The sequence below is a fragment of the Anas acuta genome, chromosome 1, assembly GCF_963932015.1.
Source record: "Anas acuta chromosome 1, bAnaAcu1.1, whole genome shotgun sequence".
Taxonomy (NCBI): Eukaryota; Metazoa; Chordata; class Aves; order Anseriformes; family Anatidae; genus Anas; species Anas acuta.
In genome coordinates, this window is record NC_088979.1 from 14,769,699 (window position 1) to 14,793,695 (window position 23,997).

The 23,997-nt window shown below is 38.8% G+C and overlaps 2 long non-coding RNA genes across 3 annotated transcripts; one reads left to right on the forward strand and one right to left on the reverse strand.

The window, feature by feature from the left end:
- LOC137849964 (uncharacterized) lies at positions 1-13,099 on the forward strand. Of its 2 annotated transcripts, XR_011092205.1 has the most exons (4): positions 1-878; positions 1,374-1,551; positions 3,053-3,126; positions 10,948-13,099. It is a non-coding gene; the product is annotated as an uncharacterized lncRNA (long non-coding RNA). The 2 variants fall into 2 exon arrangements; XR_011092204.1 differs by lacking the exon at positions 1-878 and having other exon boundaries at positions 887-1,551.
- LOC137849972 (uncharacterized) lies at positions 7,228-16,632 on the reverse strand. The gene is made up of 2 exons (XR_011092207.1): positions 16,421-16,632; positions 7,228-10,712 (listed from the first exon to the last, which is right to left on the reverse strand). It is a non-coding gene; the product is annotated as an uncharacterized lncRNA (long non-coding RNA).
- Positions 16,633-23,997: the final 7,365 nt, after the last annotated feature.

The following is a 23,997-nucleotide window of genomic DNA, read 5'->3' on the forward strand; positions in this document are numbered from 1 at the left end:
GAATTATAGAAAATGCTTTAAATGACCAGGTGTGATTAATATTAGACCTAACTAAGCTACCACATTTTAACAAAGACCTAGCCAAGTTCTGTCTGGCCATGTTATTAAAAATTGGGATGATTTGTACTAGTATCTCATTCAAAATGCTTAGTTTTATTTTCTTAGAAACACATGTGAATTCTTCTTATTCTTCTACGTAGAGCTGGAAACAGGGTTTCCATTTCATCATCCTGCACAGAGTAATGCAAGGGAAGCTGAACAGCATGGAGGGCAGTGGTTGTTTTTCTGAGGTTTGGTTAATAAACTATTGCTTAATATATCTCTATTTGGAATAAATACATGGACATATCAGTTCTTAGTAGGCTTTGTGAATGATTAATACTAGAAGTAGGGCCTCACAGACAAAAGAATATATAATATATATTTTTAAAATAGTGTTTTTAAATAGTGGAGTTAGGAAACAAAACCAGCTATCAGTTTTTAACTAAGCATGTAATATGAAGTACAGGTGTTATGTATAAAAGCAATGAAAACTTATGGAATTTACAGGTGCACATTAAAGCAGACTGAGATATGCATTTAAGTTCGATCTTCAAGACATGAATAGAAAAGGATGCAGTTTATAAAGGAGTTTAAATGCTGTGTCTGTGGTTAAATATTGCACATTACCATGCAGAATGAGGAATTGCTTAACAGTTGATCACAAGCTTAAAAATGTTTTCATCTTTTGAAGAAGACAAACATCATCCAGGAAGTAATACAAATGAAATCATCATTCTGCTCCATAAGGTTCTGATAAGTCTCCGAGGAAAGTTTCACGTACAGTTTTGTGCACCATGCATCTAGAAAGGCGGAGACCAGCTGAAGAGAGCACAGAGGTGAGCCACAGGAATGTTATTTAAAACATATCCTACATGGAAATGTAAGGCAGTGGGATTGCTAAGTCTAGAGGAGAGGATTGAAGAAAGATGTGACACCACTCCACAGATACATGGGTTGTACTGGCAAAGGGGAAAGAAGGAGGGAAGTTTTCTTGCTCTCTGCTGTGAAAAGACTTAGCTTAGCAGTTAGGATAAGTGCTCTAATGCCAGGGTAGTTGAGTGGTGCAGCAGAGTACCTGGTGAGACTTTAAATCTCCATTCCTGGAAACATTTAAGAAGAACAGGTTAAAAAGACATTAGTCACTTACCTACTACTCTTCTTGGAGTTTTGGAACCACGTGCACATTGGGTTTTAGAAAGACGGAATGACAACCAGAATTCTGAGTCTCTGAGCTTTAGATTTGTGGTACAAAATGAAGTGAAACATTTTACAGGTACCAATTCATTTGAACAATTATACATTCCCTGCATCATTTTCTTGCAATGCTGTAGATGCTAGTATACTGAAATATAAGTATACTTACATGAATACACACGTGCTCAAAGCTACATGCATGCGAAGGAGTGCTCAGCACTGACAATGTCCTTTTGATGCCTCTGAACATCAACATCCAAACAGGACTTTTTCCTACTTACAATTGCTTGCATGTTCTTCAGAGTCAGTAAACGGGTAAGTGAAATCTAGGAAAAAAAACTTAATCTAGCTTTACTTGCTTGCAGTTCCTATAAATACTGTGTAAAACAATTAAGTTTGTTAAAGTTAAGAAAATAATGGGTGTGCTGTACCATGGCCATGGTACAAAACCATGTACCATGGTTTTGGATCACTAAGTGTTGCATACTGTGAAAATAAACTTTTACATATCTTGAGAAAAAGATCATTTCCAAAAATAGTCAAATGTTATGAAATAGCTTCGTTTCTCAGTTTTCTTCTCTGGAGGAACTGGAAAATTTTAAAAACAAAGAATTTAAACTAATGTATAACCTGGTAGTAAATAAATGTTTTGTGTTGTTGCTGTTTTTTTTTTTTTTTCTTTTTTTTTTTTAATTTAAATTTTTATTTTTACACAATCAGGGACATAAGTTTTGGGCTTTTTTCTTCATTCTTTTTATCCAGAGACAGATTTTGGAATATATTGTCTCATTTTCAAGGCTGTGTTCTCTAAAGAATACTTACACCTGCAAAGCATATATAAAAAACAAGGCATAATACTGAATTAATCTATATTTCTAACATGTGTTACAGAAAAGCAACACAATTCTTGAATGTGCTTTACTCATCATCTAAAGATGATCCCGTTTAATCTTAAAATAAAACTTGGAGACCATCAGAATATAAATTGTATATTCAGTCTTCTCTTCTTTTGCTTTAAAACATCTGTGCCTTCAGGGTTTAAATACTGAAATAAAATGTTTGAAAGAGATATTCACCAAGCAAATACACAATTAAGCAATGTGTCCAGGTCAAGGCAGCCTTGCTTAAAAGCTCATTGTCATTAATTATGCCATTGCAGGAGCTATAAGTAATATTGAAAAAATGTTAACCAAGTGCTATGGACTATGATCCACTTTACTCTCTCACTGGCTGCAAGGATGAATGAAGATCCCTCAAAAACTTCCAGCAGTAATAGGTCTGTGTGCAGTGTCATTTAATAGACCATCACAGTTCTGGATTTACCAACCTGTGTGACTCAACTACTGAAATGTTAAACCATTCTTGCCTCTCTTGCTCCTGCCATCATTCAAAAGATGGCTGTTTTGTATTTGGTACACACTTTAAATGTATTATTTATTTATTTTTTACTGAAGCCAAATACTTCCAATGAAAAAAGACCTTACCTACATATTTAGGGAAAATGTGCACATATTTGAAAACGCTGCATTGCCCCTCACTTCTCTAAATCCTGAAATGGAACCAAAATGCTTGGATTTGTTCCAGAATACTGCAAAGTGACAAGTAATAAGAGCTGAAAATTTTCTATACTATGAACATGAGAGAGTCTGCATTTCTGGAGTGCCCTTGCCCAAGAGAACTGTCAAATTCATGAGCAGTCACATTCCAATGAACAGATCATGTCCTAACTATAGAAAAAAAGATCCATTAGGCTTAACATCAAATTTGAAAGTATATTTCAGGTTTCATAATAAACTTACTGTTTCTTATTTGACAGATGGTTAATTTGAGTCTTCTGTGATGTATTGCAATAAATCAATCATGTGGACCTCGGGATTTTTAGAGCAGAAGGTACAGTAATCAGCTATTTTGAATTTTCTCATAGTGTTAAAAAAAAAAAAAAGAAGTATTTGCTCAGGATTTACAAAGTTAATTACATATGTTTTGCCTTTTGTTTAAACCATCTTATTTACTTTTTTTTTTTTTTAATTCTGATTTGAAGTACTTACATTATGGAGAATCTTTGTGCACAACACAGTATGATATCCTACTGGTGGATCATCATTAACAACAACAACAACAAAAACCACCACCAACAACAATCAACATAAAGGAAAAAATCAGTTTTGAAATAAATATGTCTTTAACTACTGTCATTGAATTCTGTTACGGTTTTGTCTGTGGTTTCCTAGGGTACCAGCCCTGTAGTTATTTCCTTGGGAAAAGTCAAATTTGTCCTGAAATCAGGAGCACATCTGCAGAAGGGATTGAAAGGAGGGATATGCTTCAAAAGAAATGTGTATTTTTGGTCAGATGCAGTAGCAGTGTGGATGGGAAGCTGAGAGGGGTAAATGACAGAGAGAATATGTGCCATAACTTTTAACCTCCCAAGCAGATAAATCTGTTCCTGACCAGAGCTAGGAAACAGAAAAAATCATTCCTAAAATGATTCTTGTAAACTGATTGATCTTCAACCCTTTGGCATGTGTCAAAGTACAGAACTCTTGGTGAAAAAAAAAAAAAAGTAACAGTTTTGACTAATGGTTGATGTGAATATTCTTGCTGAATTGCACAGTTAGCTGCTGCATGCAAGAGGTTTTGTATTTTCACACTTCCTTGTTTGCCACATCATTGTCCTGGTCGGGATCCAAATCTCATGGAGATTAGCAGAAAGATTTCACTGGTAAGAGGCAGATGATTGAGAAAAGGGACACTTCCCATTGTCCAAAATTCCTCTTCATCTCTGTATCACCTCCTGTTTCTCTTTCACTTCCTTATAAATAACTTAGCTTAACACGAGGCTCATGAAATGGGAAAAATTTCCCATGTTGTAGTAAAATGCACAGTGCACTTTAGATGGCAGTTCTTGGAATCAGCTCCACCAATAACTACTGTAATTTGAACCCAGAGGATAATAACTGTTGAATTTTGTTAAATCGACTTTCTTTCAAGTCTATGGTACACGTTAAGTCAACAGCTTCTATGTTCTCATCTATGATATGAGCAGTACAAAGAGCTGCAGGGAATTAAAAGAATATAGGCTGATTAAACCCTCTTTTTTTTTTTTTTTTTTTTCCTCCTCTTAAAAGTGGGAGTTTCTAGGGGTTAATTTCTAAGTGCACTTATAAATAGATTCTTCTAGGATGTCTGTTTCCTGTTCAATAGAGCAAGAAATGGATCATGATTTAGTTTGCTCCTGCAATTTCTCTCTTTCATTCTCACTTGCTCCTTTATGTCCAATCATATTTGCAAAGGGTATTTGGGTATTATTTATTTTATTTTATTTTATTTTATTTTATTTTATTTTATTTTATTTTATTTTATTTTTTTTTTTCCTTTAATGCACATTTTCATTGGCTTGTTCTATTCAAACCAACACAATTGTTACAAGAGAAGGGAACTTATAGGAAGAACCAGAATAATTTAACTGTTTTGGTCATCAGACTTTCAGGACTTCTGAACATTTTCTTATCTCATTCATCAGGTTCTTTGCACAGTCAAATACAAAGACACAGTCACTTCCAAGGGGCAGATTGTCCTGTTTCACAATGACAGACACATAGGTGGGATGAAGGATCCTCTCCATCTTGTTCTCTCTCTATTGGCCATTGATGAAGTCTAGGCTAGACACCAAACTTTTACATGCCTAGACCTGAGTGAGATGACTGACTGACATTCAGTAAGAATTTCTCCCATGAAAAGGTTTTCTTTCATATAGCACGTACTACAAGCAGTTTTTGCATGTTCCAAGAATTAGGTAACTAATTTAAATGCCCTCCCATTAAACTACCTGGAAATATGGGACAAGGTGCAGAAGAACCCCCTACAGTTCAGGTTCAAACAGTTTGAGATTTGCTGGTCCACCTGGACTGTCACAAGTCCATGGGGCCATATGGGATCCATAAGAGTATGCTGAGAGAGCTGGCTGATGTGTTTGCTGGGACACTTTACTTCATCTATCAGCAGTCTTGGTCATCCAGAGAGGTCCTGGATGACTGGAGACTTGCTAACATGACACTCATCTATAAGAAGGATCATAAGGAGGACCTGTCAGCCTGACCTTGGTGCCAGGAAAGGTGATGGAATAGGTCATCTTGAATGGAATCAAGCAATGTATATGGGACACTGGGGGGTTAGGCCCAGCCAGCATGGGATCATGAAAGGCAAGTCCTGCCTGACCAACCTCATCTCCTTCTGTGACCGGGTGACCCACCTGATGGATGAGGGAAAGTTGATGTAGTCCACCTAGACTTCAGCAAGGCCTTTGACACAGTCTCCCACAGCATTCTCCTGGAGAAACTGGCAGCCCATGGCTTGGACAGGTACACACTTTGCTGGGTTAAAAACAGGCTGGCTGACCGTATGCAGAGTAGCGGTGAATGGATTGAAACCCAGCTGGCAACTGGTCACCAGTGGTGTTCCCCGGGGCTGGTGTAGTGGCCCATCCTCTGTAATATCTTTATTGATGACTTGGATGAGGGAATTGAGTGTACCCTCAGTAAATTTGCAGATGACACCAAGCTGGGGGGAAGTGTCGACCTGCTGGAGGGTAGGAAGGTCCTGCAGAGGGACCTGGACAAGAGGGGTCAATGGACAGAGGCAGAAAAGGATCTGGGAGTGCTGATTGATGCTTGCCTGAACATGGGCTGGTAGTGTGCCCAGGTGGCCAAGAAAGCCAACAACATCCTGACTTATATAAGAAACAGTGTGGTCAGCAGGACTAGGGAAGTGATTGTCTCCCTGTACTCAGCTCTGGTGAGGCTGCACCTTGAGTACTGTGCTCAGCTTTGTGCTCCTCACTACAAGAAGGACATCGAGGTGCTCGAGCATGTCTAGAGAAGGGCTATGAAGCTGGTGAATGGCCTGGAACACAAGTCCTGTTAGGAGCAGCTGAGGGAACTGGTGGTGTTTAGTCTGGAGAAGAGGAGGCTCAGTGGAGATGTCATTGCTCTCTGCAGCTGCCTGAAAGGAAGGTGTGGGGAGCTGGAGACTGGCCTCTTCTCACAGGTAACTAGTGATAGGACTAGAGGGAATGGCTTCAAGTTGCACCAGGGGAGTTTTAGGTTGGAAATTAGGAGAAATTTCTTCTTAGAAAGAGCAGTCAGGCGTTGGAACAGGTTGCCCAGGGAAGTGAAGTGATTGTGCCACCATCCCTGGGAATGTTTAAGGAAAGGTTGGTCGTGGTGTTTAGGGACATGATTTAGTGGGTGACATTGGTGGTAGGGTGATGGTTGGACCAGATGATCTTGAAGGTCTCTTCCAAACTTTATGATTCTATGATTTTGTGATACTTTGTATAAAGTACCTACCTTCTGCTCAAGGGTAGGAAGGCTCTGCAGGAGGATCTGGATAGGCTGCACCGATGGGCTGAGGTCAACTGCATGAAGTTTAACAAGGCCAAGTGCCGGGTCCTCCACCTGGGATGCAATAACCCCAAGCAGAGCTACAGGCTGGGAGATGAGTGGTTGGAGAGCTGCCAGGCAGAGAAGAACCTGGGAGTGATGGTGGACAGTCAGCTGAATATGAGCCAGCAGTGTGCTCAGGTGGCCAAGAAGGCCAACGGCATCCTGGCTTGTATCAGAAACAGTGTGACCAGCAGGGCTAGGGAGGTGATCGTCCCCCTGTACTCAGCTCTGGTGAGGCCGCACCTCGAGTACTGTGTTCAGTTTTGGGCCCCTCGCTACAAGAAGGACATCGAGGTGCTTGAGCGGGTCCAAAGAAGGGCGATGAAGCTGGTGAGGGGCCTGGAGAACAAGTCCTACGAGGAGCGGCTGAAGGAGCTGGGCTTGTTCAGCCTGGAGAAGAGGAGGCTCAGGGGTGACCTTATCGCTCTCTACAGATACCTTAAAGGAGGCTGTAGTGAGGTGGGGGTTGGCCTGTTCTCCCACATGCCTGGTGACAGGATGAGGGGGAATGGGCTTAAGTTGTGCCAGGGGAGTTTTAGGCTGGATGTTAGGAAGAACTTCTTTACTGAAAGGGTTGTTAGACACTGGAACAGGCTGCCCAGGGAGGTGGTGGAGTCACCATCCCTGGAAGTCTTCAAAAGACGTTTAAATGTAGAGCTTAGGGATATGGTTTAGTGGGGACTGTTAGTGTTAGGTTAGAGGTTGGACTCGATGATCTTGAGGTCTCTTCCAACCTAGAAATTCTGTGATAATGGTTCCTTTCTATCATGATAGAATTGCACTTTTGATGTTGTAATACTGTATAAAGCCCAAACCATTCTCTCTCCTCTATTGTGGGTGAAAGCTGACCTGTGTATCTGAAGGACCTGAGGGCAGAGCATCCACTGGCTCTTTTGCAGACCTCCCTGCTCTGCAGGACTGTCGTGGTTTAACCCGGCCGGCAGCTAAACACCACGCAGCCGTTCGCTCACCCTCCCCCCTACCTCTCTGGGACGGGGGAGAGAAATGGAAAGTGAAGCCCGTGAATTGAGATAAAGACAGTTTAATAAGACAGGAAAATAATAATAACAAAAATAATAATAACAATAACAATAATAATAATACAATGGTGATAATAGGAAAGTAATAATAATATGTACAAACAAGTGATGCACAATGCAATTGCTCACCACTCGCTGACCAATGCCCAGCCTAGCCCCGAGCAGTCCGGCCCCCTCCCCCTGGCTAGCCACCCCTATATATTGTTTAGCATGACGTCAGATGGTATGGAATACCCCTTTGGCTAGTTTGGGTCACCTGTCCTGGGTCTGTCCCCTCCCAGCTCTTACTGCACCCCCAGCCTGCCCGTTGGCAGGACAGAGCAAAAGGCTGAGATGTCCTTGGCTTAGTATAAGCACTGCTCTGCAACAATTAAAGCATCGGGGTGTTATCAGCACTCTTCTCATCCTAAGTTAAAACACAGCATTCCATCAGCTACTAGGAAGAAAATTAATTCTAACTGAAACCAGGACAAGGACACAGCAGGAAAGATGGCAGCAACCAGAGGGAGAAGAGAGCCAAGATTTGGGTTTTCACACTGGAGACATTGTTTAAGGAGTGGGAACAGCTTGACTCAAAGGCATACTTATGTACTGTGCGTTAGACTCACAATACAAAATTCACATGGAATACTAGGTATATTTGAGTACCCAAGGAAACTGTAGCATACACTAAACACATTTGCACAGAGTTTTTTTAGATTACTTTGATTTAGGTTTTGGTATTTTGCCATAGGCAGCACTTGAAGTTCATTTGGGGCTTGCACTGAAACAAGATATCCTTATTCATCAGCATTTGCGTTAGAACATGAAAATTCTTATTGCTCTTCTTAGAAGGAAACATATCCCTTCAAAATGCCTTTTGGCCAGGGGATTTACAAGAACACATAGGAAAAGCAAACACCGTCAGAAGCAGTGGTTATCCTGATACCAGAGTCTCTATTCTGCAGCTGCGCAAAGTTCAGAGTGTGACATCACCTGAATTTCTTAGAGATGTTTTGACTATTTGAGTCACCTCTTCCTTGTGCAGTTCTATATCATTGCACATAAGGAAAGTTCCAAAAATAACTGCATTGATATACAAATATTTTATTTGAGAGACTGACTCTGGAAATTCCCTTTTTGTGTGAAGAATTGCCTGCAGACATAAGGAAGCCGCAAGTATTTCCCTCCTTCAGCAGATCCTGAAGAGTTACTGTAATCTGCTTTTAAGTATTGTTTAAACAAAATGATACATTGTTTTCTCTAATTTTCCCTCTAATATGAATTCATTGTCTGAAGGTAATGGTGCATTTCAACCTAAAATCAAGGAGACAAAGATATTGACTACTGCTCAAAGTCTATCCACATCAGAGAGAAAAGGTTGCACTCTGATTAATATGAGGAAAAACAAACCAAACCAAAAAAGGCTTCTGGCTACATGTTTTTAAATCCTGCTCCTGTTCTGGAGAGACCATGAATCTATATATTTTAAAATAACAATTCTTAGTGGTCTAATTACTCCAATCATTTGAAGTTGACCAAAGAAGAATTTTGACTGACTACATGGCTTCAGGAAATTTTTAAAAATTGAATTGTTAGAATTTATTTTTTTCTAAAAATGCTCACATTCCATATCTCTCATTATTCTATATCTAGAAGCAAAATAATCAAATTTATTTCATATACTTAGTTTGAATGATGATAATAACATTGTTCTAATTTACAGAGCAAAATGGTTCTTGCTTTTGGATTACATTCAGTGGTATTTTATTGTTCAGCCCATTCTGTAAAATAGTCTAGCTGTGACTTCTGTCACTTTGTGAATGTTTTGAATGGTGTCACCACATTATGTCTTCATAATGAAGATATGAATAGAGACATAATTAGAATTTCATCTCTCCTCTGACAAGCACTTCTGAAAGTAAAAAGATATATTTCAATTATAATGTGTTAAAAGGAACATGTGTCTTCACAGTGCAGGAAGTGTTGCTCAGGCTGTTTCCTGAGCAACTGTATGAAAGTGACAGGATCAGAAGCTGTTCAGGTCAGGAATATGACAGTAGAAACAAGAGGTAATATATCTAACATCTGAAAGAAAACCTAAGAATATTGACATTTTAGGCCAATAAATAAATAAATAATAAAAGCTTCAGAATAACATGCTTTGTCATTTCTACTTTGCATTGGCACTGACTTAGGAAAGATGAGTAAGGAATGTGGCATGCAGGAACGTGGCATACAGGAAATTGCTAGTAACAGAATTTGGAGAACAGAGGAATCCTCACACTCAGACAGAAGTGAGGGCATTACTAACATCTAAATGATGGTAAGGCCCAGTCTCTTATATGCTTCTGCAATATCAAATATTAATCCTGGAAACAATGAAGCAAACAAACAAACAAAAAACCAAAATGTTTATCAAAGGCCAATTCAACATCAAACCATGACATTTCAAAGGATGACAAGAAGTATTCTTCTTACTGTTGTGGTTCAGTCTGAGCTGACACATTATCAAAGGTTGTTCCAAAGTCAAACCATGACATTTTAAAGAAATACTTGTCTTACTGTTCTGGTGGTTCAGTCTGAAGCTGACGCACATGTTATTTGTTTTGCTTTTTCATTTCAGCATCCCAGTCATGTACTTCGTCTTATATGGACTTCAACTACTGTTTTAGTTAACCAAAATAACCCACTGGAGTCAGGTTAATTCCTGAGAGCTCATGTAGGCCCCTCCAACAGACAACTTCTTCTTTCAATCTGATTTATCTCAGCAAGGACTACAGCTATTGCCTCACAAGAGGCATCAGCTCTTGCTGGCAATACTTACCTTTTCCCAACAGCTTGGTGGTCTATCTGTAGAGTCCTGCAGCTTTGTCAAGGGAATGAGAGATGAATCTGGACCAAAAAGTCTGCAGCAGTCCTCAGAGCTGACATCTCACATGCGTGACCCAGAAATCTTTCCTTCTTCACTTCAGTGTTTCTCAGTCTGTGAAATGGTCTGCAGTTACTTTGGCTGAGGGAAAATCATGATGAGTTATTCCTTTGGGTTTGTTTTGCATTTATGCAAAAATACAGCTCTGAAAACAAAACAAAACAAACCAACCAACCAAACAAACAAAAAAAACGGCCTACAAAGTTTCATGTCTTCTAACTGAACTACTCACAACCAGTTTCCTCCGCTGCTTTTCTCTGGCTCTGTGGATGTGATTCAAACTTGTGAGTGATTCATAACTACTTATATTTTACAGAGCTTAAAATCTATCCCTGAGCCCAAGATTATTATGGAGACAACAACAGGGTAATAGATGGATCACATACTTTTGGAAGAATATTGTGAATATGCTTTAAGGTTGATGAACGAAGCACTTGCACATTACAGGTGATGACTAACTCAAAACCATGATTTTGTCCAGTCATATTTCCCCCTTTTGTAATCTTACCATTAAAACCTGCTAATGTGTGGATACATCTTCTGCAAACGCAGTACAATGCATAAACATAGAGAGGTGCATTTTGCTAATACATTTCAAACACTCACAGAAATAGAATCGAGGGAACTTTTCCAGGTAAGTAAATTATCCACTAAAATAATTCATTTTCATGTTGAATAGAACAATTTGTGAGTTCAGCCTGAATTCATTAAATAATTTCATCCCTTTCCAAATGTTTTTTTTTTTTTTGTACAACTTTTAGATAAAAAAAGTACATATATATATAAACTTTTATATACATAAAGTTTTATTCTTGTTACAAAATGATGCTTCAAAGCTACATTTACCTGAACTTATTTTTAAAATTTAAAAAACACAAATGAAACCCTTCAAGTCAAGCAAAATATTTTGTTTGACTAACACAAGACACTTATAAAATTGTTTGTGCAATTTGAGCATCGAAGCAAATCAATTTATTCATTATCCAATGTCCAAATGTGCATTTCTACTCCTGAGAGGTTTCAATTAAAATATACTGCTCCAAACAAATAGTGCTTATCACTGTATGTAGCAACTCCCTTAATAATAAGTATTCTAGGATTTAATTCTTGGGTATTTGAGTGTTTTCCTTCAAACAAAGCTGTACCTTCAAATATGTTCTTTATGCCTTGAGAAAGGGAGGTACTTCATTTTTCTGAGGAGATCTGACTGGGAAAATGGTCCTTCAGATATTCTGACTGGTAAACCTTAGATTTGTATAACCAGTTCCTTGTATTTGAAATGAGATAACATGAATGTCAAAACTTTGAGAGGCTATGTCAACACATGGGCTGAATGCTTAACTTCTTTTGGTCTTACAGGCTCATCCCTGTGCGTTAACATGATTGTACATCCAGCATTGACTTAAAGCAGGAAGAACTACAAAAAGGAACAACTTTGAGTTTTGTCTGTACAGTATGTCCTAAGTTGTAGTCTCTGCAGTTCAACATATCAGATGTACTGACCCACTTTTCCTTATGTATCAATTTCTGTTAAAAAATTTGCATTTACCAGTTGAACACTTTTCATGGCAAACCAAGTGTTTTTGCTTGATTGTTCCCCATTCAATACAACCAGAACAATTATGTCCCCTAGCTTCTGGATTGTCTCCAGAACTATGTAACCTAAAGAAACTAGGACACATCAGTTTAGCATTATGAAATTTAGTGGCAGAAACAAACAAACAAACAAACAAACAAACAAAAACCACAATCTTTTCTTCTTCTCTCCCTAACCACTCAACAAGGAGGAAACAAAAAAGAAACACTATGCAAATTAATTGTTAATTAAAACCCAGTCCAAAAAATTCAGTGGAGGTGCAGCTGTGTTATATGAAACAGTGAAACAATCACTTCCTCCAATTAGAACTTAATCATGCAAAAACCAAATTCTTTCCTGAGAACACCCAGGACTTCTTAAGTTAACCATCATTTAGTGAGGATGCCAGCCCTCTGTGGTTTAAAGAAAAGAATTCTGAATTTCCCACTGTGAATCTTACTCATGTCCTCAAATCAAATTTTCCAGCCCAGTTCCTCAGCTCTAGATTTGACAAGAGTTACACAAATACACCCAGACTAGAGATTTCAAAATTATCTTGTTATGGAAATAACAATCAGTGTATAGATCTGCAGTGTATGTAGATTTGACCATTAGATTGCTAATGAGTGTGTTCATTTTTCACAGACTTATTGAAGACATGGTGGCTTTTTCTGAACTGGTCGCTTTGACAAACTCAGCTTGGCAAGTGTGATTTGTATGATTTGCAACATTGCACATAGTACATGAATTGTGCTTCAGGATTTGGCAGTAGAAGTTTGAATGACAAAACAATCAAATTATGTTGAGTTTTGTGTTAAAAGATGCACAAGCATAATTACATGCAGTGTCTGATAAGAATATTGCTGAAGTAAATCCTTAAAGATAAACAAGACATACAGTTTTGGGTTCTCTCCTTCACAGACTATTTCATAATATAGCACATTTGATTAGTTTTGGTCTTCAGATATGCATGCTTCATGTTCTGCACAATGAACAACAATCAAATAGTCATTGGGTACTGACGTTTTTGCATTGAACAAAAGGAAGAATCAAGCAGCTATTTAGGAATATGAATAAGACTTAAAACCTATACCTTCTGCCAATTTTCTAATAATGAACTGGAAATTATCATTTTGACACTAAATATGTAGTTGCTCACTTATAACTAGGATGGCAGCAGAACTGATTTGCACGGTTAGTAATGTTCAAATTCTCTTTTTGTTGCTGAGCCTACTGACAAATCAGCGCAGAAGTTTCTTTCTTCCCACCCTATCATGATATTCAGCAACTGAGAGTAATCCCTTGATCATGTGTTGCTTGATGTTGTTTGATGTTGTTTGATGATAAGACCACCTCTGATCTTAGCAGTCTGTCTTCACTCTCTTCTGATAGAATCTTATTTCAGTCGTTCATGAACAGAGTCTGAGACCTTTACAAGATGCAAAGTCAGATAGCATTAGGATGTTTACATTTTCCACATGGCCCAGTACTTCTATTGGCTATTGGTACTATTGTAATATTCCTTCATATTTATTCTTCAAAATACATATTTATTTTTTGGTGGTGGTGGTGGTGTTTTTTTTTTTTTTTTTTTTTTTTTTTTTTTTTTTTTTTTTTTTTTTCTTTCCCTTAATGTTCTATGACTTGAGTCCAGCCATTTAATTTTATGCCAGTTAAATTTATGTCTTTGATTTTTTGTTTTCCTTTGTGGATGCATCAGAGAAGGAGTGTGCAGATGAGCGCAAACCAGTTAAATGGAAAAACTCCCCACTGCCTGATTGCCTACAAAGTTTATGAGTAAGGGACTTCTCTAATATTAGCTGGTCATGTGTACTTTGTCTGTTAGCAAGAATGAAAAACAGCAGTAAGAAATTATTTATCTAATGTATACTAATGTAGGCAATAATAAATGCTTCAATCTCCTGAAACAAACAGCAAAAAATGTTAAGTCATGGGTCTTGTCTTTCTCCCAAGTGGGGATTATCTCATCCATTTCTGATCCTTATCTCAAAACTTCTTCCATGATTGAGAAACTGTTCAGCTGCTACTACCAAAGTTACACTGAGAGAGGAAGGATAATAAGTTGGGCAAATGTCTTTAGTCTAGAGATTACTTCACATGCTGGGTGGGAGGAAACCTAGATGAGCTAGACAGAGAAATGCTTAACTTTGGAGCTAGAGCATGGAAGAGGCACCTAGCTGCTGGACATAGTGACCACAGATGCTTATGGACATATTTAGAAGCTGAACTTGAGCTGGGATATGAGTTTTACTTAGCTTGAGATATCTACACTTAAGGTGGCCAATTTAAAAAAAAAACCTCTTGAGACTTCTTTTGTAATTGGTGGGAAGAGAGAGACACTCCCTATCTGCCTGCCCAGCTCACAGCAAGGCAGTCTGTATTCATTCCCATGGAAACTTTTTTTTCCTATGTCTTTCTGCTCCTACAGAAACCATTAGTAAAATGCTAGAATGAAGGATAGGGAGAAGGTGTCAAAATATTATTTGCAAACAGAATCAGTAGCTGTCCCAAAAAAACTTTGTGGAAAATATCACATCCGGCCTAACAAAGGACATAACAGGCCCACATTACTACTGCTGAGCTGGTCCTGTTCTTCGTTCATGTGATGATGAGAGGCATGATTTATCTGCTTTGCTCCAAAAGACCTCACTCGACCTTCAAAAAATTGCAAGTATTGCTATGTTTTCTTTCATAGAATCATAGATTCATAGAATGATTTGGGTTGGAAGAGTCCTTAAAAATCATCTAATTCCAACCCCCCTGCCATGTGCAGGGACACCTCCCACTAGACCAGGTTGCTCAAAGCCCCATCCAGCCTGGCCTTAAACAATTCCATGGATGGGACATCCACAAATTCTCTAGGCAACCTGTGTCAGGGCCTCACTACCTTCTAAGCAAAGAATTTCTTCCTTATATCTAATCTGAACCTACCCTCTTTTTGTTTAAATCCATTCCCCCTTCTCCTACCATTACACCCCCTGAAAAAGAGTCCCTCCCCAGCTTTCCTGCAGCATCCTTTAGGTACTGGAGGGCCATTGTAAGGTCTACCCAGACCCTTCTTTTCTCCAGGCTGAACAACCCCAACTTCCTCAGCCTGTCTTTGTAGAAGAGGTGCTCCAGCCTTAACCATCTTCATGAACCTCTTCTGGACTTGTTTTAATACTTATGTGTCCTTCTTGTGCTGGGGGCCCCAGAGCTGAATGTAGTGCTCCAGGTGGGGTCTCATGAGAGCAGAGTAGAGGGGGAGAATCCCATCCCTCACCCTGCTGGCCATGCCTCTTTTGATGCAACCCATGATACAGTTGGCTTTCTGGACTGCAAGCGCACATTGCTGGATCATGTTGAGCTTCTTGTCAACCAACACACCCAGGTCCTTATCCTCAGGACTGTTCTCAATCCATTCTCTACCGAGCCTGTATTTGTGCTTGGGATTGCTGCGACCCAGGTGCAGGACCTTACACTTGGCATTTTTGAACCTCATGAGGTTTGCACAGGCCCACTTCTCCATCCAGTCCAGGTCCCTCTGGATGGATGATATCTCTTCCCTCCAGTGTGTCAACTGCACTGCACAGCTTGGTGTCATCGGGAACCTGTTGAAGGTGCACCCGACCACACTGTCCATGTTGCCAACAAAGATTTTAAACAGTGCTGGTCCCAATGCTGACCCTTGTGGAACACCACTCATCACTGATCTTCCCCTGGATATACAACTGTTGACCACAACTCTTTTAATGTGACTGTCCAGCCAATTCCTTACCCACTGAGTGATCCATCCATCAAAACCATGTGTATGCAATTTAGAGACAAAGATATCATGAGGGACAGTGTCCAATGCTTTGCACAAATCCAGGTAGATGATGTCTGTTGCTTTTCCTCTATCCACCAATGCTGTAACCTCATTGTAGAAGGCAAACAGATTTATCAGGCATGATCTGTTCTTAGTGAAGCCATGTTGGCAGTCACCAGTCACCTCCTTATTTTCTGTGTGCCTTAGCAGAATCTCCAGGAGGATCTGTTCCATGATCTTGTTGGGCACAGAGGTGAGAATGACTGGCCTGTAGTTTCCTATGTCTTCCTTTCTTCCTTTTTTAAGAATGGGGGTTATGTTTCCCTTCTTACAGACAGTGGGAACTTCACCAGACTACCACAGCTTCTCAAATATTACGGATAGTGGCTTAGTAACTACACTCACCAGTTTCCTCAGTACCTGCAGATGCATCTCATTGGGTTCCATGGACTTCAGGTTCCTTAGATGGTCTTGAACCTAATCTTCTCCTGTGCTGGGCATTTCCTCATTCTCACAGTCCCTGCCTTTGCCTTCTGGGGCCTGAACCATGTGGCTGGAGCTTTTGACAGTGAAGACTGGGACAAAATAGTAATTAAGTACCTCTGCCTTCTCCCTGTCTCAGGTGACCAGGTCTCCCATTTCCTTCCAGAGAGGACCTACATTTTCCCTCATCATCATTTTACCACTGATGTACCTATAGAACCCTTTCTTGTTGCCCTTGATGTCCCTGGCCAAATTTAATTCTAAAAGGGCTTTGGCTTTACTAAACTGATCCCTGACTGTTCAGACAATGTCTCTGTATCCCTCCTAGGCTATCTGTCCTTGCTTTCACTCTCTGTAGGCCTTCTTTTTCTGTTTAAGTTTGGTCAGGAGCTCCTTGTTCATCCATGCAGGTCTCCTGGCATTTTCACCTGACTTCTTCTTTGTTGGGATGCATTGCTCCTGAGCTTAGAGGAGGTGATCCTTGATTATTAACCAGGTTTTTGGGGTTCCTCTTCCCTCCAGGGTTTTGTCCTATGGTACTCTACCAAGCAGATCCCTGAAGAGGGCAAAGTCTGCTCTCCCAAAGTTCAGGGCAGCGAGCTTACTGTGATCCTTCCTTGCTACCATCTGAATCCCAAACTGCACCATTTCATGGGCACTGAAGCCAAGGCTGCCCTTGAGTTTCACCTTTCCCACCAGCCCCTCCTTGTTGGTGAGAATGAGATCCAGTATACCTCTCCTCATTGGCTCCTCTGTCACTTGGAGATGAAAGTTGTCATCAATGCATGCCAGGAACCTCCTGGATTGCCTATGCTCTGCTGTGCTGTCCAACAGTTGGCTAAAGTCCCCCACAAGAACCAGGGCTTAAGAATGCAAGTCTGTTTCTATCTGTCTGTAGAGGGCTTCATCTGCTTGGTCTGCCTCATCAGGTGGCCTGTAGAAGATGCCCACTATAATGCCGCCTATTCCTGCCCTCCCTGTAATCCTGACCCATAAGCTCATTGTCAGCTCCTCATCCATCCCCAGGAAGAGCTCCAAGCACTTCAGCTGCTCATTGTCAGCACCGCCTCCTCACCTCCTCTCCCTGTCCTTCTTAAAGTCCTTCCTTTGATTCAGTCCTTTTTCTTTTAGGAAATCCCTTTCATCTTGGCAATGGCATCTTGAAAATGTTTGAAACTTGTGGCTTATTTATCTGATGTTTTTGATCTCTATGCCCCTTCGCTAGAATATATTGCCAGATGAATCTTTATCAACCCTCTTCCATTTCACATTAATCTCTTCCTTTTTTGACTTCACCATACATCCTTTGTCCCTGTCTCCTTCTATGAGTTCTTTAGCAATTGTCACATTAGACAGAGGCTCCTCAAACATACATTCTCTTTGTTTACTGTCTTCTTTATCCTGCCTATTCTGATGACATAAATACTATTAACATTGGTAAATTCTAATGGGCAATGGAGTAAATGAGAATGTAGAAGGCATGGTGACTTGGTGTGTCTTCAAGTGCCATGATCTGCTGAGGTGAGAACATCTCTCTGTGAAACGAAAAAAGAACCATATAGTCACTCAATAAAATTAACATAACACTTACATTTTTACTATTGTGGTATTATTATTATTATTATTATTATTATTATTATTATTATTATTATCCTTGACAACAGAAGAAAACATACACAAAATCTATAAAAGATGCATTTTATTTCAACTTTTTTTTCCTCTAACATTGCATTTTGAATTTTTTTCCCTTTTCTTGTTAGTTTTGTATGCTATAGATTATAAAACATGTATGCTATGATTATAAAACATGTCAAAATCCTTGTATTAAGAAAAAATACCTTGATATGTTGTGTGCAGTTAAAGTTTCTCAATACAACAAGCTGAAAGTCACTCGTAACAGATAGTTAATTGTTTCGGATTCAAACAAAAGCCAGATTGTATCTATTTATTTTAAGTCTTAGTTAAGAAGAAAAAACAACCACACATCCCTTTTCTTTTGCCTGTTTTCAAAACACATTCATTTGAAAACCTTCAGAGGCTGATGAATGTCAGAACAAATTATATAAAGATCAGAAAACCAATAGGATACAAAGAAGACTAAAAATGTGGAAAATACAAGTTTCAGGTACCTCACGAAGAGGGAGCTTTTTAGTTGCTACTAACATCCTACCAACAATCTACATCCAAATGTCCACAACAGTATCAGATTTGTGGTCAAGTGTATAAGATTTAAAAACAATAATGAAGTGCAGAAAATCTGTTTTGGTAAAGAAGACAGCTAACATTTTGCAGAAACCTACTGAAACTTGATTTTTCTTTTCTGGTTTGCTTGTTTGAAAGTTAGTTTTTAAAAAAAAAAACCTTTTTATCTTCTTTGGTTTTGCATTGTGTTGAAGACCTGATGTACTGGTATTAGTTAAACACACTGGGCACTTGGCACTGAAAAGGCTTCCTGTAGCCTTCTCCTGGCTGTAGCATTCTGCATCCAGGGGAAAGTTGAAGGCAGGAGGAGAAAATCACTTCATCCATAAATCAAGCTCATGCAGAAACAATGTTTGGAGAACTGGCAGAGAGTGAGAGGGACAAAAAGAAGTCTGAAAGAGGCAGAGCCAAAGAGATTACAAGGATCCAGCAAGACCAAGAGGATGAAACATTTCCTAGAAGACTACAGCTACCTCTGTAGTTTGTCATTGTCAAGAGAAAGCTGTTGGACAAAGAAGAAAGGACTTGTTCTAATAGAATACAGTGAATTGGGGAATATTTGGTTTGAAACCCCATTTATTTTGAATTTCTCTTTTGCAAAAGTTTCTGTTATAATCTTGCATAGCATTCAAAATGAAAACCCTTTGGGGCTTTGTTTATGCTTTTAAAGAAAAAGTAGAAATATTTAGCTATCCCAGCTTATCCAGATAGATCCTAATAGGATAGCTAATCTCTCTCTCTCTGTTTATCTTAATGTTTCTGTGCCTTGCTGAGGAAGACATGGAATAAAGTAAGTACAATGTTTTTGAACAGAATGTTTACCACATCTGCCACTTGTTATTTGCTGCATATAGTGATCTTCTCTTATATACATGTCTTATATATGTCTTATATACATCTGTACAATTCAATAGATTTTTCAGCATGGACTAATTACAATTTTTGTAAATTTTCTGTAAAACACAGAAAAATGATGTAAAATGATGATGTACAATATTTAATAGTGAATGTAACTGGCAGTTGCCAAAATTGTGTCTGTTTTTGAAATGACAGTAGCCACAGGGTGGGAAGTCTTGCAGTCCCAATGAAAAGTGCATGCGTAGAAACATCCTAGGACTATATCAGGGCTGGAGCACTCTTGCACTATCAATTTTTCAACAAGAAAAGAGTTTAGCTCAGCTGTATATCAACAATTAAATACACTGAAGAGTTTAAGTTTTTTGGACTCTATTTTTCAAATAGATTTCAGCTAGAAAAAAAAATCATCAAATAATATTGTTTTGAGCATTGCAATAGTGTCTATTGTTACCAAAAGATATACATATATTTGATGTATGTATATTTTATGTATACACACTTTTCGAATGCTAAAGGGTTTTATATAAATAAGGAATAAGTTCATTTTGGAAAATATATAATGTTTTATTGAGAAGACTTAATAAGCAGTAATGTTTAAGTCTGTAGTAAGTTAATTCTGATAAAACTGTCTTTAACTTGTGAAAGAGATGTATGCATCATGCTGACATTTCTTGAGAGATGAAAAGATTTTTTTAAAAGTTTGAGAGTATTGTCGATATTAAATGCTCTGAGTGTTTTTATAAGAACAGGAATCATAATTTTTCCCAAGATAAATATTAACTATGTCTGCTTTTGTATTTTCCATTCTTCTGCTTCTGTTTTGGTCACAGTCTATGTTTTTGTTACTATGAGTACAGCATTCAGGGATAAGAACTTGGTCTGGAAGAAAAATATTTCCTAGACACAAGTGACACTTCTTCACTTATAAGAGTGATCAGAAAAACCTGTTTCTTCAGGATTACTGAATTTGAACTTCTCCCTGTTTCCCACAATTAGTATGGTATAATATTTACTATACCTGTTTCTGAAGAATACAAGAGTTTTCCTCTCAATTACTAATAAGATCAAATGTTAGGTTAGTTTCATCTGAGGATTTGGCTTGATCATTCCCAAGAAATATAAAATGAATGAAATCATGAACACATATGGAAAAACACTAAGGCTATTTGCCAGGGCAAAGACTACTGTTTATGTTTTGCCTTGTACTTTTTATTCCAAGCAACTGCCACTGGCTGTTGTGGACAGGATCATGGAATCTTGTCCAGTAAGGCATTACCATGCTTTTCTTAAAGTCAGTGGCAGCTTTGCTGGTGATTTTCAACGGGGCCAAGATTTCAGTCCAAAATGGGTTTTGGTCCTTGCGAAATCTTTGAAGTAAGTAGGAAAAGATTTTATTAATAAATATTTCCTGTTGACTTTTCACAGCAGTCAGTAAGGGTGGAGAGTATCTCTCATGTCAATGTCAAATGAGGTGTGTTATGTTTGCAGCCTGAGATGCAGTGCAGATGATCTATAATGGTGAGGGCCTTGAGAAGCAACCACACCTGTTGAATTCAATGCTTGTGTCCATTGAAGGTTATTATCTTTTCTGTGATGGGTTTTATTCTCCTGGTCACTTCTAGCTGTTTTATTTCATTTACTAATTTATTTCATTTTCAGTGGCACTGCATGAGATTTACAGCACCATAAGCAAAGGAAAGATCAAGACAGCTTTTTAAAAGCTCCATGTTCTTCACAGTCCTTTGTGTGTACTTGACTTCAAGCATGTATGCATTTTCAGGTGAAATCAACAAGACTGCTCTGAGGAAACACATTTCTATGTGCATAAGTATTTCCAGAACCAGGGTCTGAGAAAGGACACTCATTTACTTGCAAATAAAGGTATAAAGAGGTGTTTATCAGGAGGGATTTGCTGAGTTTGGCACCCTTTATGGTTTCCTCAAACTTCACATAATGTTTGCTTTCAGAATGAAATCCTAGGGTTCACAAACATTAGCTTTGTATTAGTGTTCCCTCCACCACATAACTAATCTTTGTGTTTTGCTATTAAACGAGATGACGCTGTTGGCAGCAAGCCCAGTTGGGTAACATAAAACGTACTTTGATGTACTGAGCACAGAGCTGTAAAACATAGCTTGTATCAGTCAGTGTTTGCGATATATGCACGTCCTCATAAAAAGTCGTGGCCTAAGAATGCTGTATTTTCAGTATGTAGGTGCTTCAAAGAGACAAAGAGGCTTGGGTTTTTCTTGAACAAGGAAGTCAGACTGTGTGGTCAGATTTATAAGCAGTAAACAAACGGCAAGTTAAAACCTGGGAAAGAAAATGCAGCTAATGTAGAGGAGATATAGCAGTTCATAAAGCTGAATAGTATGTCACAAGGAAGTAGGATATAGTTACAGTCAGGAAGAAATATGAAGCAATGGCTTGGGAATTTTTGTTTTAATACAGGATGCTTCTGAAAATATGTGGTCATGGCCTGTTCTAACCATGCTCAGCTCCAAAGATACCAAAGATGAGTTCTTCCCCCTGTTTTTTTTTTTTTTTTCTTTTTTCCACACTACACAAGACTTCATTTTTCATTCTCATCATAATATAGAATATAGATCTACTTTAGGTCAAGAACCAACCACATGAGCCAGCTTCTTCCTTGATTGTCCAAAGGGTAGGGGTTTCTATGAGCTACAAAGGTATTTATAAAAATACACTTTATCTATATTGTGCACTAACTATTCTGTTGAACCAGCAAAGTAATCCACCACTGAAGTATCTGTAGCAAAATTCAATAAGTTTGCAGAGCAAGGACAAAAGTATGCCTTCCTCTTAAATACCTTTGAATGACCTTTCTTTCCAAGACACCACTGTAGCAGCTTTTCTTGCACTGTGTGCAAGAAATATCTGTGGGGTAATAGAATAGAATAGACCAGTGGCAATAGACCTTCAAGCCCCAAATAGTCCAACTGTCTGACAACTTCAGGGCTAATAATATCACTCAAAACTTTCAAAGCTGAAGTTAAGTACTATTGAGTATACAGGCTCTTTGCTTTCTGCTCAGGAGCATTTCTGTTCATCTGTGTAAGGAAAGAAAGCCATACTGGATGGCAGCTGCTAATCTCATTAGCAAAATCTAAACACCTCTAGTTGACATCAATGATTTTAATTGTTGCAATGAAGATGAGATACAATTACTCTCTTCAAACTAAGACATCAGTATTTAAAGGATATGGAAATTTATAGGGAGAAAATAGAAGAGAAATAACAAAGAGGTTCCAAATTACCAGATGAATGAAGTTCTGTAAGCTCTCTAATAAGAATAATAAGTCTGTTGCAGTGGAGAGTTGGTGGCACAGCTTCATATATCTAGGTAGTGTATTTTTGAAAAATACCAGACTCAGTTTAAGATTTTGATGATGTGGAGAATTAGCTGTTAAAACAGCACCTGCTTTTCTTATCTTGGGAAAACTGTTTTCCTTTATCATAGAATCATAAAATCATCCCCCTACCACCAATATCACCCACCAAGCCATGTACCTAAGTATCCCACCCAACCTTTCCTTTAGTATCCCCAGGGACGGTGGCGCCACCACCTCCCTGGGCAACACATTCCAATGCCTGACTGCACTTTCTGACAATAAATTTCTGTACTTAAAGGGGTCTTATTAAAAAGATGAAAAAGGACTCTTTACTCAGGTAGATATGATACGATGAGGGGGAATGGCCTTAAACTAAAAGAGGATAGATTTACAATGGACATTAAGAGGAAAGTCTTCTCTGTAAGTGTGGTGAGGCACTGGAGTGGGTTGCCCAGAGAAGCTGTGGATGCCCCATTCCTGGAGGAGTTCAAGGCCAGGCTGGATGGGGCTTTGGAAACCCGGTCTGGTGGGAGGTGTCCCTGCCCGTGGCAGGGGTGTTGGAACTGAGTGATCTTTAAGGTCCCTTCCAACCCCAACCATTCTATGATTCTATGACAACACAATGACAACAGAAGGCACCAGACATTGTGAGTATTCATACTTTACCCTATGATTCCCCTGTTTTCAACAGTGATATGCAAATCCTCTACCAATGTTTTCAAGTAAATAATTGAGTAACCACTCTGTCAAGCCTCTTTCATGAGATTACACAGTAAATCCTTTCAAACTAAAGTGGAAGAGTGGAGATTATCTTCTGCTTTGTAATCCCCTTTTCCCTTGATGAAAACAGATTGTGCTGATGAAATGTCAGACTGAAGAAACAGTGTAACGAACTCAAATGATTAGACATTGGATGGGTGTGAATATTTGCCTCTCTGTTCATTAATCTTGCATAGGATCACTTAAACCACAAGAGTGTTTCTTCCTTCTTAGCTGCTCTTTCTGAAATATTTGGCAGGTTCCATGGTGAAAGTGTCTGATTAATCAGCTTCTGCAATGGTTTCCTATTGTGTCATCTTGTTCCCT